The sequence below is a fragment of the Corvus kubaryi genome, unplaced genomic scaffold (genome assembly GCF_017639235.1).
Source record: "Corvus kubaryi isolate FWS band 111438036 unplaced genomic scaffold, C.kubaryi_AGA036_p1.0 69, whole genome shotgun sequence".
In the NCBI taxonomy this organism is placed as follows: Eukaryota; Metazoa; Chordata; class Aves; order Passeriformes; family Corvidae; genus Corvus; species Corvus kubaryi.
This window is the reverse complement of record NW_024582057.1, coordinates 8,006,831-8,017,938: the sequence shown is the minus strand read 5'-3', so window position 1 is coordinate 8,017,938 and position 11,108 is coordinate 8,006,831. Positions and strand designations below refer to the sequence as shown.

Genomic DNA, 11,108 nt, shown 5'->3' with positions numbered 1-11,108 from the left:
TGCTTAAATCATTTGTGAAAAGAGCCAAAAGAGAGAGGATCACAGAATCACACAAATAATCAGTTAAGTTGGAAAAGGCCCCTGAGATCATTTAGTCCAATCTATGAGCGAACATCACCAAGTCAAATAGACCATGGTACGAAGTGCTGTGTCCAGTCTTTCCTTAAATACCTCCAGGGATGGTGACTCCACCACCTTCCTGTGCATGGGAATGGCAGGGCATTCCAATGTCTATTCACCCTTTCTGTGAAGAAATTCTTCCTAATGTCCAACCTAAACTTTCCCTGGCATGGCTTAAGTCTATGATAAGGTCACCTCTGAGTCTCCTTTTCTCCAGGCTAAACAACCCCAGCTCTCTCAGCCGCTCCTCATGCGACTTGTCATCCAGCCCCTTCAACAGCTTTGTTGTCCTTCTCTGGACTTTCTCCAGCACCTCAGTGTCTTACAGTGTCTGTAGTGAGGAATTCTAAACTGGAGAGAGTGTGGCCTCACCAGTGCCAGATATAGCTCCACATGGGATGTGACCAAAGCGTAGGACCTGGCAACTGGCCCTGTTGAACCTTATACTGTTGGTCTCAGCCCATTGATCCAGCCTGTCCAGGTCCCTCTGCAGGGCCTTCCTACCCTCCAGCAGATCAATACTCCTAACCAGCTTGGTGTTGTCTGCGAATTTACTAAGGGTAGACTCAGTCCCCTCATCCAGATCATCAATAAAGATATTAAACAGCCCAGCCAGTCCTTAACAAAGCAGATCTCTTCTTAACCTATAGATCTCTTATTTTCCCACAGAGGAACAGGCCACAGAATTAAGACATCAGAGAATCCACATGGGAGGACATGAAACATGCATATACACACTTTGGAAACAAGGCTTCAGTAGCTTTGCTGTTCATGAAATTGCTTAAGTGAGAATACTACAAAAGCAATTTTGTGCTATGGCTACAGATAGCATACAGGCCATGTTTGTGTCAGAAGATAAGCTACCTGGGAGATGTTGTTCTTATGATCTCTTTTGCCCTTAAAATCTATACCATTGTGTTACTTTTTCTTCAAATCTGCCATATAGTAGGACTCCTTCACCAATCTTAGTCTGAGTAGCTCTCTAAAACACACTAGAGAAAAACATGACGGACAATACTGCTTTTACTTACCCAAATTCCACAATGAGCACAAGACTGCAGGGACTGGTGGTTTTTAAATACCATTACAATTTTCAGATTATTGTAAAAAGGAGTTTTAATAACAAATTTGACTATTGACAGCATTTAATTTGTCTAAAAATATAACTGAAAAGGATCCCTAGCAGAGCTTCTTGCAAGGCTGGGTTTGCAGAGAGCAGAGACCCTGGCTGTTAGAACACTTCCTGCTGTGCCTACGCCTAGGAAGCAAACACCTTGCTACCCCACCACCCCAATCAGAATGGGATTGATTACTGCCAGGAAACAAATACTATCCCCGTCGCCTCTAGAAAGTATCCACGTACCAGACTGTAGATGGAATGCATTACTTCTTAGGCTACTAAGGTTTGCAAAGCTCAGTCACACATCTGGCTGCAGGAAAGTTTGAAATTAGTACAAGACCAGGTTGGGAAGAATCAGCCACAGCCAGCGTGACCCCTTGTAGCAGGGTGTGGAGTAAAGCCATGCTTGCGGAAATGGTACCAGCATTTAACCATATCTGTCATCTACAGGAAGGAAAGTACAATACAAGGAAGGCCATGCTAAGTCCATCCTTAGGAAGCAGACTTTTTGCCTGAAGGGATTTCCTCCAATCTTCAACAGGACATGTCTGCCTCAGTTTAATTAGAGACAGTTTCTATCAAATTATCTGTTTCTGCCTGTTCGGCCAGCAGTGACTAAGGCAGGATTAATTGCATGCTAGGAAAGGTGTGCTGCATTGCTCACTTTCTGTTAAGGAAACAGAAATTAAAGCTGGCACACGAAAATGGAACTGAGGCACCCCTGTGCCGCAGCTGGCAAGTGAAGAAAGGGCATTCCAATCACCAAGACATCATTTCCGAAATTCAGACAACAATCAAACGCCTTGAGCCAGTTGCACCGACTATTGTGGAGGAAGTGAAGCTTTCTTAGTACTAGGTTATAACATTATATTAGGTTGTTGCTTCCTTGTACTTGCGTACGAAGAAAGAACAACGACAAAGAAACAGTAACGCAGCTATTTACTAGTGCATGGCCTTTTCTAACACTGGACACACCCACCCCTATAAACTGGGAGCCAGAGAGAGACATTGTTTCACAACAAGTGCGTCAGTAGCAAAAATCTGAGAACAACTCCCTAAGCAATCTGGTTCTGGACAAGAGCTGCTAGCACGAGTAACCTCAGTGGCAGGGCCACCGGAGACATAAGGAGGACAGGGAACCACGCTTTCTTGCCAACTCGGACTGGCAAGAATAATAAAATCTGGCCAAAATATTCTTCATGACACAAAAGAGGAGCGCTACAGATCCCTTTGCTCCGAGGATAAGAATTACTAACAAACACAGCAGCGCACTGTCCTTCAGCAAGACTTGAATCGACACCTATAGAGAGGAAAATTCTTCTGCTCCTGCTAACAGCTAGTTCTCAATACAATTCAGACCGGAATAAATTAACACCAATTAGATGCAACCAGCACTTTCAGCAACAGCTTATGGGCATACCTTTGCATATGCCTGGCTGGGAACACAAAAAGAGCTTCCTTCTCCAGGGGCTATGGTGGCTTATCACTGCTGTATGACCATATTACTCAGAGGGTGTGGAGTTACCAGGGCAATGACTCAAAAGAATGCTGAATATCAGTTTGCAGTGTGGGACTTTCACCTACCCTACCTTTGTTGGTTCATCTTCACATGCCATCTCTTGGAACATGTTTTCTGTGTCTAGGAGTCCACAGGGAGCTGCTTATTTTGAAAATACAGTGTAAATGAGAGAACATAATCCATAAATGTTTTCAAGATGTTTTCTGCCAACACTGCTGCTCTGTTGGCCTTTTAGGTTTCCCATTATATGTAGAATTACCTTGGAACAGGAATGTGAAGTTAAAAACACTGATTTAGGTGCAATGCAATCCAAGAGCGTACACCATGTATACCACTAAGTCCTGTATATTTATGATGCAGAAAAGAATAATGTACTTATACAATGCACTGCCTTGCAGAATGTAGAGGTAACTACATATAATAGCATTAACTATTAGTTCTTCAACAAAAATCAGATTTGAGCAGTTCTATCTGGTTCAGACTTCTCCTTCCTACTTTTTAGTTTTAGTAACGATCCTGAATTTGTTTTCAGGACGAATCTTCTAGAGAAAGAAGGGAAGGAAGTTATCTTTCTTCTCTATTTCTAGCGCTCTGCTAAAGAGGACAGGTATATTTGAAAAGACTCATGCACAAGACAGAACTGTTTTTCCTTGCCTGACTTCTGCCCTGGACTTGCTTTGAAGCCTCAGTGAAAAAATTTAAAAACTGTCTTCTGCCTTATGTTATCTCTGCTACCCCTAAAGAAAGGGCTCTGACCATAAAGCTAGAAGAATGTCTGAAACCACTGCTAACAGACTAATTCAGTCACTATTAGCTACTAGAAAAATAAGAGAAAGTCTATACAACGTAACATTTAAGTTGTGCTACATGGAATGATGTAGCCTAAACCCTGCTCCATTTAATACAGAATATTCGAAAACTCTCTGAAATAGAAATTAGAAGCCAAGTCTCCTCATGCATAACACTTTCATAGGAACACTCGATAAACTCCATTTCCAAAAGGTTTTAACCCTTTTGCACTCTCTTGGGAAACTCAGAATAAAAAACAATGTCTTACTGTGCAAAGAAGTCTTCTAAACCTCTACACACGATCTTCACAGAGACAAATAAATTAAGATTAGGGGCACCAGGACTTTCCCAGGTTGTGTCTAGTCAAAGCAAACTCCAGCCATCCATCAAGGGGTAAGAGTTCACGAGTTAATCACAACCAGCTGGAGGTACTTTAGTCTGAAGATTGGGGGTAAAAAGACAATCCTGTGTTCAACCTTGCCTCTTGGAGGCTCCCTACTCAATGTTAGCATCTTCCTGATGGCACTCTGAGGCACCTGGCTCACCTGTAACTCAGTACATACTCATGCTGAAAGACGGGGTGCCTATAGGCACTCAAAGCTTGGGGTCCGGTGTTCCTACAGCCTTTTCTGAAGTCAGCCTTCAGGCACTTCTGGAAGGATTCCACATCACTCAGGACTTCTACATTTAAATCCTATTGTATTCCTAAATTCTACAACTTAGATGCATTCTAGGTGTAAGTTGCTTTGGCTTGCCCACAAACAACAGATTAGGGGGCTCAAAGTGGACAGCAATAAAATTACATTAACCACCCTAATCTATTTCCCTTTTTTCTACAATTCTGCAAGTTGTGTGGCAGGGGTTCATTTATTATTTTAATATCTATAAACTACTAATAGAATTTGCAAAATTCTTATTGACACTGTTAAATGAGTTCAGAACAAGACTGATGAATGCATGCAAACAGAAAGGATCCAAATTAATGCAAAAATCAACCTAGCCCAAAGCAAACTACTAGCCTTCACACACATCTGTAGTCACACACTTAGACACCACTTCGGTAACTGTCAGGCACCCTTAGTGAAGTCAGTAGGATGTTATGTTTAGAAGAGGCCTTAAGGTGTGGTTTTAAATCAATTTAATTAAAATAGTAAGAAAAGTTGTGCCCATCCTGTTGGATGGGATTAGAGTTCCAGATTCATTAATTAACCAGGTATCAGCCTAGACAGTGTAGCTGTATATGGAGGCCCAAGTCTGTGGTTAACATCAGGCACAGTGTGATTAAATCCAGGAAAATCTGGCAAGAAATGAATGTTTATTATCTGCTTTTAAACTCATTCCCTACTAATAATCAAATTTAATAGTTATGGTGCACCCTCCAATTAATACTGACCTAGGGAAAAGGAAACTAGAATTCTTAACATCAGTGGGTATGCAGTCTTGTGTTTCATGCAACTTTTATAATATACAGTGATAAAAATTCCCAGATGATTATGTATATATGACATTCATCTTAATTTATAGGAAGGAGCTCACTTGCGCAGGTAGTGCTGATGAAGAAAACCAAGCACAAAAGTGGGGAATGTGTTGCACGTTCAGCACGTAAACAGAATCTGCCCCTAGAGATTATACTGAAATCAATGAGCCTTTAGAGACGGATATTTCCATTTGAAGTTTCCAATTAAAACATGCATTATTTATAGCAGTAGAACCTTTGCCTGAATATAACACAAGAGTCTTCTGTCAACTCTGCTACAGCCCTTAACCTGTGCTGAGCCTGCACTTTGTGGAGCTACTGCTCTATGAAAGGTCTTTCACGATAGCAAAGTAGGAAGGACAGTGAATGCAAGGATCAGTTTGTTCAAGAGGAAGCACAGTTAACACCTTAAGACCTAGCCGGGGTTCCTCTCAGACTCATGGAAATTGACATTCAAAAAGCTACACACATCCCTGTTTGCTGGACTGCGGAGAAACTAAAACATACAAATTCAGATATTCCTTGAATAATTTGGCTTGGAGTCAGAGTAGACTTGGAAGATTTCTACTATACCTGGCAGTTGGAGTAGAAAATAATTGCATACTGGTCTAAGTACATTTAAAATATTTTATATTATTCAATCACAGTTACACATGAAAGCCACATTAGACTTCCACTACTAGCGTCTCCCAAATTACCAAAGTGTGTGAACTTCTGATAAAAGGCTGGTGTTCCAAGATGTTTTACGAAGCAAACCAGAAATATGTCAAGATTATTAATTTCTGCATCTAAATTTTCTTCCTTTTTTAGAGTGCAAAGAAATAATTCTTGTAGAACCTGTCATATTCATATTGAAAGATCACTTAAAAAGACATACGGAAATCTTTCACTTTACTTCAGAGTAACTATACTGCCTGGGGCTGGGATAAAGAACAGATTATAATCTGGCTCTATAAATCATACCTTGTACGTACAAAACCTGTTATCAGCAGTCTTTTCAGTAAACTAATTATTACTGAATATTTCTGCCCACTTACAACAGGGTAATAAACATACCAAAAAAAAAAAAAAAGAAATAAAGCACTTATTTTGTATTCAAGGTCCCCTTTCTAATTAATTTATCAAGCTTATTGTACAGCCTGCTCGAACAACAGTGGGGAAAAAAATGGAAAAAACCCCCAACATATTAAAAATTCTAGTGGGCATGCAACTGCACCATACTGCACCTGCAGCTCTGCTACTGCAAGCTACTCTTGCCTGTTCTCAAATGCTAAGATTGAGCTTGGTGCTTATGTGAAAGATGTAAAAACAGGGCAGAATGCCACCAGAAGTAATCTCCAGTAATTACTAGTAATTTAGTAAGTGGTACAGACCATCCTTCACAACATCACTGAACAAATTCCCTAGAAAAGCAGATTGCTTACAACACAATTGTCAAGGTGACACCAAAATGAGAGCTCAGTTCACTTACCAACTATTACAAGTCTCTTCTTGCTTTTTGCAAGATTGGGACTGTTGATCTGAGTTTTGGCTGAATTCCAACTTGTTTAATTAAATTCCACATACCTACATCTCCTTCACATTCCTTTGCTACTGCTAAATGCTATTAAACAACCAACATGTTACGTCAGTGTCCTCTGAGCCCAACATCAACAAGGATCAAAACAGTTCCCCAAAGCAAAGTCAGGGAAAAGCTGCCAGAATTCTTCAGAATAAAGTACTGCTGTTGTCATAAATGAGTACTTACCACTCAAGCAATTTCAAGTTAAAGAACCATCTGAATGTTGTGCAAACAAGTTAATACAATTCACATGGCAGCATTCTAAAGAAAGAAAACACTTCCCATTATAGTAACACTTTACGTATTCAGTTCCAAATGTCCAACTATTATTCTTCCAGATGAAGAGGGACCAAGTGTTTATGTTCGGTATGCATCTCCAACCTTTTCTGTGCCAAATGTACAACAGGGAGATGAGACTTGGGATGCTTATCAGTTTCTTACACTATGAGAATCTTCTTCTCTTAGAAAAATTTTTCTTTAATTCCTTCATAGAGATTCTACTTACAAATTGCCAGTAGCTTCTCTCCACATAACTCTCTAACTAACATTTTCCTGTAAATCAAGAAATCTATAACTTACCTGAAGGGAAACTTTTATCCTGTTGCAGTAGTATATTCTTCACAACTGTGTTTCAGAGAACAGTGCTTCTGTCTGGTATAAAGTTGTGATACTAGGTTTTCTTATCCCTACAGATTTTTTAAACCACAGTCAAATAATAAATGTGGAGTCTTAGAGTAAAACCATTTTAAAGAGCAATTTCTATTTGGCTAAATAAGATTCAAGTATACTTAACCACCGAATTTTTAAGTTTATTTGATAACATTTTCAATAATTTATATTTTTATTTCAACATTGGATGAGCTTATAATAATATACTCATTATAAAAAGTAACCATGAAGAAATTTAGTGAATTTTGTTTCCTCCATTGAATGCTACAGCATCAGTAGTTTTTATTGAATCATTTACTGTTTTATATAGAGACTGTATTAAAAATGAAAGACACAAAGAAGAAACCAGTTGTAGGGTTCACTGTCAGCTTTGGCACATTTCAACTAACTCTGCCTTGAAATGTCACACTCTTCATTTGTAAGTAAGCAGAACCTATCAGCTAGAGGTAACCAGAACAGAAATCAACATGTTCACCCTTTGGACAAGACAAATCCCCATGATCCTCTCAGCACACTGGAGTTACCACCAGTACCATATCTCACACAAAGCACTCAGGAAAGACCACTCTTAAGTGCTTTTAATTGCCACATAAGAACTATTTTTTCTCTTCTTACATATAATCCCTGTCTTTCAGCACAAAAGCCTGACAATGCCAACAACTTCTTTATTTCCTGAAATGCTCAGGTGGAAGTTTAAGAACCTAATGTTCCACAGGGAGTGGTTCGAGGGTAAAGATGGCCTGGGAACTGGTTAATGAGATTTCTGAACTCAGGTGGTATTTCTTAATGTATTTTGAGAGAAGTTGTTTATCAGAGGAAGAAGAGCAGCAAAAACTAGAGCCAAACACCTCAACACCAGTGGGATGTCAGCCTGTGTGAAGGTCCAAGCTCTTCTGAAAGCTGTAACAAACCAGAAATGTATCAGTGATTACAACCACCAGCGGCAGTGAGTGAGCATTGCACAGATGCAGGCTGTCAGTCTCTAGCTGGAGTGCTCACAAATCCAAAACAGCCAAACAGTAGGTCAGGGGATGAGCCATCCCTCACAAGATCTCACGGCTCGGTCCAGTAGCAGATCCAGCCCAGAGCAGCTCTCACAAGCAATTTCACTTACAGCTTAGCCGTATTCCCAAGTGAGAGATGCTACACCTAAAGCACCTCTCCTTTTACACAAGCAAGATGATGCCTTTCACCACTTTTTCCCTACCACTGGAGTAAGTTAGTGGAGTCTGCAGCATGTTTTCAGCGGTACTTCTATTTCAGTTATCCAGCTGTGGATATAGCTATTCTTTTAAAATAAAACCTCCATAGAGACAATAAAAAAATCTAAACTCCTACAAACACAAGTGTCCCAATTTACTTTTTGGTCTTAATAGCACCTCTATGCATTTCAGATACAATTGCTCCAGCATGTAACCAACTACACCAGAGATGCACACATTTGCGTGTACAGATAATTCCAGCTTAATGTAGTGAAAGCTGCAAATTGCTCTGAACTTGCATTTGTCATTTATTCTACCTATTCTGCATTATGACAGAGGGACATACCTCAAAATAAAGAACTTAAACATAATACAAATACTGTCAAAGATTCATTCTATATAAAAACATGAGGTTTGCCACACATTTACTATGGGTCAAAATCCTCCCCTGAGACAGTGGAATTGTCATCTGATACTTATCAAAATCTCAGTTCTTTCAGATCAGGAAATACCAAACCTAGAATCTAAACCTTTGGTTTCTGGCACCTTCCTTATGCAAAACCAGCCAAGAATACAGCTGTACACAGGGTACAAGTGAACCCAGACTGTGACTTGTGGGTTAGTCTCAGCACTTGTGCCCTAACATCAAACTATGAGAACACCAAAATCTACCAATTTGTAACACAAGCTTCTCTGAACTTAAGGTTTCCTTAAGTTTGAACTTAAACAAATATTGAGGATCCATTTATTTTGGTAGCACTCTTTGCAGACCTACAAGGTAAGATATTGAAACAATCACCTCCAGGAGGATTCATCCCACACAGTGTTAGCCAACAGGCGTATTACCTTCTAGATTTCCCCTGTAAAGTTAACTGCAGGAAGGCAGTAAGAAATCCTAACAGGTGAATTAGCCCACACATTTAAGTGATGTCTCATATGAAATTAAGATATCTCGCAGGAATGCCCATCATTCTTCAATGAGCATAGAAGGGGACCCTCAGAGAGGTCAGATTAAACCATTTAAGTTGGCTAAACCTAATTTTTAGACTGATGTATACACCACACTAGTTTAAAAACCTCGTGGCTGGTAATGCCAATATTTATGGGTTTTCTCTATTTGGGGGAGTGGTACTTGGGTGGTGGTGTTATTACATAAATACAAGCAGCAAAAAACCCTTAGACTTCCTTACAAGTATGCTTAATAGAAAAAGCATACCTTAACCCTCCTTTTTCCTTCGCACCTAACAAAAAATTTAATTGGTTGGTCTAGAAGACAAAAAAAAAAATCCATTTTCAAGCTAAGATTTATACAAAAGATGAAACATTTTCCCTTATATTATTATTAAAGAAGCACAGAACCCTTGCCATCTCTATTATCATCAGAACACACAATTTTCAGGAAATCATCTTGCAGTCTTTGACAGCAAAGCTACAAAAAATGTGAACCTGTCTGTTTCTGTGCCATCAGAAGCAGTCATCTGCCTCTTCCAAGTCACTAAGTATGGCAAATATCTCAAGCAAATTTATGTCCCATCTTCAACTCAGCTTTAAGCTCTTGATAAGACAAAAGCCTTAAAGTAAAAGACTGTTGTGAACAGCCCAGTTACATACTCATACACATATATAAATGCATCAACACATGTAGAAATGCACTCTTTTCTAATTATCAGTAAACAATTTATATTTATTCATGAACTATATGAGAATACCATACAGGTTTAGAGATTACACTTTTCTGTATTTCATCACTACAGTTATGCCATCCTTAGTCTTGCTTACACTCAGATCTGCATGTGATTTCTACCCTTTACACCTCGCTTTTGAACACAGCCCACTGAATCAGGCAATGGGTTCTGTGTGGGTGCAAAGTGTATGCTTGGGGACTGGGTTGGGTTTGTCTAGATTTTTCTTTTTTTTTTTTTTTCCTTCAGTATTCTTAAATTTTATTGTATTTTTGGTACAATTTCAGAAGTAGAGGTTGTTAGATTTTATTGTGCTTAAAAATCTTAAGACCAACACAGACCCAAAAGAAGCTACTTAAAAAAAAAAACCAAACAAAACCAGAACCTTAACTGTATTTACCCAACTGTACTAGTTTGAAAACAAACCAGTGGGAGGCACTAAGTCAGAATAACAATTTAATGGAAATTAAAGAAAAGGGGAAAAAAAAGGTAAAAGAAAACACTGTCAAACTGACAGAGTCAAGGTACAACCTGACACCCTGTTAGGCAGGGTGGTGGTGGCAGTCTGGTAGAATGGTGGCTGCAGTTCTCTGAAGCAGTGATCCTGTAGTAAAACAGTCTGCTCTTCCTCAGGAAGTCCAATGGTGGCTGTGTAGCTCCTGTCCTCTGGAAATCCAGTGGGAAGCCGGTGTCTCTGGTGTTCAGCCTCAGATTATATCCACGATGGGATGCTTGGTTCCTCCCTCTGGGCGGAGCATCTCACAATGGGGTAATGAGTCATGAGGCAAAGTGTTGATTAGGCTCATTAACAGGAGATAGTCCGGAGGGAGTTATCTCTGAGTCAGGGGGCAGGACAATGATGGGCAATTAACAGAAAGATAGTCTGGGGGGAGGAGGCAAGGAAACACTGCCCCACCTGGTTTCAACGGCTCCTGAGGATGGTAATAGAATACACTGCAAGCCAGGACA

The 11,108-nt window shown here is 39.8% G+C and overlaps 1 long non-coding RNA gene across 1 annotated transcript in view; it reads right to left on the bottom strand.

The window, feature by feature from the left end:
• Positions 1–2,282: 2,282 nt before the first annotated feature.
• The window catches only part of LOC121674607, a 27,257-nt gene continuing 18,431 nt past the window's right edge, over positions 2,283–11,108 (bottom strand). The window contains exon 7 of the long non-coding RNA XR_006019700.1: positions 2,283–2,295. This is a non-coding gene — a long non-coding RNA (uncharacterized LOC121674607). The remainder of the gene's footprint in view (positions 2,296–11,108) is intronic.